General features: G+C 51.6%; 2 protein-coding genes across 2 annotated transcripts in view; both read left to right on the forward strand.

Moving 5' to 3' along the window:
• Positions 1-1,684, forward strand: part of LOC113210031 (lethal(2) giant larvae protein homolog 1) — a gene marked incomplete in the record, with an annotated part of 22,598 nt that extends 20,914 nt beyond the window's left edge. The window contains 1 exon segment of the mRNA XM_052272792.1: positions 37-1,684.
• Positions 1-5,515, forward strand: part of LOC113210046 (ATP-binding cassette sub-family G member 4-like) — a 20,836-nt gene that overhangs the window by 4,735 nt on the left and 10,586 nt on the right. The gene's annotated exons all lie outside the window — the stretch shown is intronic.

Raw genomic sequence — 5,515 nt, forward strand, 5'->3', positions numbered from 1 at the left:
AGATCCATAATGAGTTTCCTACATGCTAATGATGTGTGTGTGTTTCAGCGATTAGTTTCCAATGTCAACGGTTACCTGTACTTATTCAAAGTGTATTATACCTACCTATTATATTATGTCCTCTACTACACTGCAGACTGTAATCAGTTTATATGGTCTGATTATTTTGTGTCAAATCTGTTTTACATTAAACTCAATATTTTGGCCAATTTCTCCATAATACAACAAATTTGTACTTTTATATCTAGTGTGCTATTGACGTAGCAATTTTAGATGTAGCGGCTTAGACCATTTTATAAATGTGATTGTACTAACATTACCATCATATCCTACGCAGCTTAAAGCTTGTGAAAATTGTTCAAGCAGTAGATTTATGTGTCATAAGGTTGATCGCTTGGATTGAATCAAAAGAGTATTATTTTGTTAATGTTGCATATTTGCCATTTTTATCAATGAATTTCTCTTTGTTTTTTGTTTTATACTTAGCAACACTTCTTGTCCTCCTTGACATATTCTATGAAAACATCAAGAACTTTATATTGGTCATCAATTTGTGAACTGCCCACTGGTATCTTCCTGTTTTAAAGTGATGTAATTATGTCCTGTCTTATTGTGTAACGGGTAAAAATAACATGGTTTTGAAAGAAACTATTGTAACTCACTAGGTTTATTGAGACTGCATTAGACAAGGAGGAAAGGGTGCACACAAGTGCCTTGACTCAATTTTTTATTCCTAGCTTTGTATTTTTCATGTGTGATCTGTTTTTCCTCCCTGTTCTTAGTTCTAACCCCTAAGCATTGAAATTGACCTTACCAACAATGTTGACAAGCTTTGAAATTTAATAAAACTAATATTTGCTTTTTGTATGTTTGTACCTATTTGACATTAATATCATTCTCATTATGTACTATGGTACCACCCTTATTCACTTAAGTCATATCACATGAATGAAGAGATTGTGGAAGTGCAAATGAGGGAATTCTCCTGCTTTTATGCTTTGTAATACAGCCATATCTGCAGTACATGTTACCTTTTCTTTGAGAGAGTGTTGCGAATACAACTCCAGTCGATTCACTACAAACCGGTGCATACAATTTCTGCGCCTAAAATATTGGCAGTATTTTGTATGATCTCCAACATTTCATTAAAATGTACATTTTTAATTTTCAACATGGAATAGTTTGGTCTCATCACTCAATACAGACCAAAATAAGTAGAAACTAATTCTCACTGCATTATAAGTACACCTCTCTTTCTTGCCAACAACCTCTTAATGCATTGCTTGTGATATGCTTTTTGTTAGCAGATAGTTTTCTCTTCCACCATTTGTGTTTTGGGATAAGGTGATGGTTTAATGTAGTGCTTAGTTAAAAGGGAGAATTTTGCATCCATTATATTGTTTTGTTTGAGCTGTATGAGAAGAACAAAAGGGTGTGATACTGAGGAGAGATAATTAAGAGATGATATATACTGAATAAAATAAAATTATTAACATATTTATATATTTTTCAACAATGAATGTAACTTAATCCTTTAAGAGTGAATGTGTTTGTGTGTAAGTTTTGCCATGTCAACGTAAAAATTGCTCACAATTGGGTGTAATAAGTAATTGGTGGTTTTCTGATGTGTGAGAATGTTGGCTTTGAAATACACTGCCCCCTGCTCAGGGTTCATTTCCTTTGATTCCTTTTTTTTGTGTTGATATATCCTTTTACATCTATAAAACATGACCTAAAGGAACACAAAACTCTTCAACTTAGGACTATTTTTGTACATTTAAAAAAAAAGTGAAGTGTGTCTTTTAATCTCGTTGTTATGGAATGAACGAGATAACCATTACCCTATACAGGGTGGTCCACAGACCCCTTCCTTTATTTTGCTTATACTGTACCGCATGCAGGCATGCGGGCGGGCTTGCGGGCTTGCCTATCGTCGCTCACCACGGCGCCTTATGGCCCCGTGCGAATATGCAACCCGGTCGCACGCCTGCATCCGGTACAGTATACGCAAAATAAAGGAAGGGGTCTGTGGACCACCCTGTATAAGACGCCGTAATTTTTGAGACATGCCATAATTATCGTGAGACCATGAAAGTGAATCACCGTCTGCATGCGTCTGCAACTCGGCCCAAACAAAGCAGAGGCCTGGGCTTCGGGCAGCGCGCTCTCCGAGGTGTTCTCTGGTTCACTAGGGGGGTGGTAGTGGGGTGGTGAATGGTGCGGCAGCCACAGGGCAAGCGCACTGGAGGCGAAGGGGGTGGGGGCCGTGGGGGGCAGAGTGGGTGGGGCCCCTCGAGTCCTGGGTGCAGGAGCACTTGGCTGACGATAGTACTTGCAGCGCAAAGCTCAGCCCCCAGGCAAGGAGAGGAAGGGGGGAAGGTGGGGGAAGGCCGCTGGGTACACGCGCACCGGACAGCCGAGTACGGCTGCACCGGGCTGGGGTACCGACCCAGGTGCGTGTTCCACGGGAACCGCGGGACTTTGTCGACCCTACCTCTGTGTGGCAGCGAGAGCCAGTCGCCGCTATTAAGATTTCGAAGCCGGAGTGTACGAGCCAAAATTATTTTCTGCGGGGCAGTCTCACCCACCAGTCGGCGATTAAGGCTGTTTCAGATCTCCAATAACACGCACTTTACATCATCCACATAAAGATATATGGTACATGTACAATGTAGTTTGTAGTTCTGTACAAACACGTCCATTAAATAATTCATGAATGACAATGTGGGCCACTTCACTACTTGAACGTATCACGACGAGTTGTGACGAACGCAAGGGCCCGTGTACCCACATGGCACTCTCCGCCCGCGCTCTATCATGTCTATCATCTATCAGCGGTACAACGGTAGCGATGGGCGGGCTGGCCGAAGTTATGCAAAGGTAGCGGCCATCGGCCGGCGCCTGCCCTCTGATGTGACGCGTCGGCTGCCAACTTCTTGAAGATGCTCTGTAGCTACCAGGTGAATTCCGAAGGCTGTATTGTACCGCACCGCATGCACGCGTGCGCGCGGGTTGCCTACTCGCTCGAGCCCTGACGGCGCCATGCCATGGTCGAAGACTGTGTCGGCGTCCGCATACGATGCAGCATAACAAGGAAGTTGTACTTTGTTTTTCACTCACTATGCTCACCGTAAAGCGGACGGCAGAGCAGGAGGTGGTAAGTTCCTTTAGGCCCCGTAAGGTTAGGCAACCCGCACACCCGCAGGCGTGCGCCTGCGTGCGAATAAAACTGTGTCTATACACTTGCAAAAAATTATAAAGTGAGCGGCGCGAAACGCCCCCTCCCCCTTCCCCCCTGGGTACGTGTGTTTTGCGTCAGGAATTTTGAGTGTTTGTCACACCTGGGTCCTCTCGTATCAAGGGAGTGCGAATGTGGGGGAGAAAGCACGTACAAGCTTGGATAAAAACAAGAGCGCTCGGGTGCGCGTGTCCTCGCTACTCGCTAGCGGCCGACGGCGCTCCGAGTGCACTTGTACCTAGCCAGGGCGTTGGGCGAGAGGGGGAGGGGGCTCTATGGAGGGAGGAGAAGGGGTAAAGGGGGAGAGGTCGAAAAAGAGAAGGGGAGGGGTACAGCTCTGCAGGCCTGCCGAGTTCCAGGGCACGGAGCCTGCGCGTTCGGAGAGCTGCAAGGCTTCCGCAACGGCGGCGGCGGGCGGGCGCGACCTGCTTCGGATGAGTCAGCCCTGCGTCCGCCTGCGCTGGGCCGCGGATTCTGACGGCGACGCTGGAACATGGAACAACTTGTCGAAACGACAAGCTGTACGTCATCGTATCCAACAGAAACCGGAAGAAGTGAACAGTGGGTGGCTTGCCGATACAGACACACGGGAGCTTGTATGAGGCCCGTAACCAGGGGATGAGGGTCGGGGAGTTATATGACCCATACCATATACGCCCTTTCATATAGGCCTGATGGGTGATGGGTATGCAATTTTCAGTGAACCCCACCTGTAAGAAGGCAAAAATGGCGTTACGTGAGGGGCCTGATAAATTTGTAAAAATGAAGAATTGCATGAATGCTCTTTACCCAGAGGCTCTACCTGACTGAGTTGGTACCTTTGACCCCTCGCACGGCTCGAGCGGGACAGCCGTCTGATTTTATGATTTCGCGAACCAGAGGCCGCCGGCGCGCTGGCGCGCCATGCACCGCTCCAGGTACAAAGGCCAGTTCAGAGCGTGTCTCTCTCGACCACTCGATCAAGGCGTTCCAGGGCATCGCGAATCGGACCGAATTTTCGCGAAATCAGCTGATTGCGGGTGGCGCGAGGGGCGGAACGGAACAGCTGTGGAGGGTGGTGGAGGGATCTCCGGAGGTGGCGGAGGGAGGCGGGCGGGCGGGGTGATGACCCGCATCTCTTTGTTCGACTGGATCAGCGGAGCGCCGGGCAGGACGGCGGAGGAGAGGAAGGTGGTGGCGGGGTCGGCCGCGGGGAGGGGGCGGTGCGCCGCCGCCTGGCCGCGGCGCGGGTCCCTCGCTCGCGCCTCGCGCCGCGCCAGTAGTGTGTGCGGGGCCGTGCTGCGAGCAGGGCGCGGTGATGTGTTTAGCGGAGGTCGGCTGGCAGCGTGCCGCAGCGTGCTAGTGCAGTGCGTAAAGAGCGCGGAGGACGACCTAGCCGTGCCGTGCCGAGCCGAGTCAAGCCGAGCCGCGAGTCGAGCCGAGCCATGGCTGCTGTGATCATGCACCACCCCCTGGAGGCCCGCGACAGGCGCGTGTACAACCCTACCGTCGTGGACAAAGGCTTCTCCGCGCCACTCGCCTCCGTCGAGTCCCTGAGCGACGTCGCGCTCGAGGCGGGACGACGCCCGTCCCCCAGGAACGCGAGGGCGCCGTCGAGCGGCGCGGACTCGGGCCGTTGGAGTCCCAGCACCATCCTGGAGATGACGGACCCGTCCCTGAGCGACGGCAGCGGCGGCGGCGCGTCCTCCGGCATCGACACGGCCTCCTTGTCCGGGGTGTCGGCGCCGGCGCAGCACGGCATGGACGCCGACGACGCGCTGCTGCCGCCCCTCGGCTGGGCGCCCGGGCCGCCCGACAGCCCCGGCGGCCTCGGCAACGAGGTGGACGGCTGCTGGGGCCCGGCCGTGAAGCCCGCCGTGGACGAGCCCATGAACCTGTCCTTCCAGAAGCTCACCTACACCGTGTACTCCAGGCTGCGACTGAGATGGGGTGAGTTACCTTGCGCTTCCTGCCGTGGCCCGGTACAGTAGACGCCCGGAGCCGCAGCCGAGGCTCCCGCCGGGAATGACCAGGAGTCACCCGCGCCGCCACCCGTGAGTCACGCTAATCGCTTGTGCGAAACAGAACCCGGACCAATCGGGCGGAGGGTCCAGCGACTCATGGTGAAGACGGTGGCGACGGTGAGGTTCTGCGAAGCAAAAGGAGAACAAAGTAGAGACGTCAATCGGGAGGGGGCGGTGGAGAACTTGGACTTAGGAGCACAAGCACACGAAAAGAGGCGTTGACCGCTAACTTAATTGTTTTGAGAACATCGTATTTGTTTGAAGAAACACTTCT

This window comes from Frankliniella occidentalis, unplaced genomic scaffold (genome assembly GCF_000697945.3).
Source record: "Frankliniella occidentalis isolate FOCC.00 unplaced genomic scaffold, Focc_3.1 Scaffold225, whole genome shotgun sequence".
In the NCBI taxonomy this organism is placed as follows: Eukaryota; Metazoa; Arthropoda; class Insecta; order Thysanoptera; family Thripidae; genus Frankliniella; species Frankliniella occidentalis.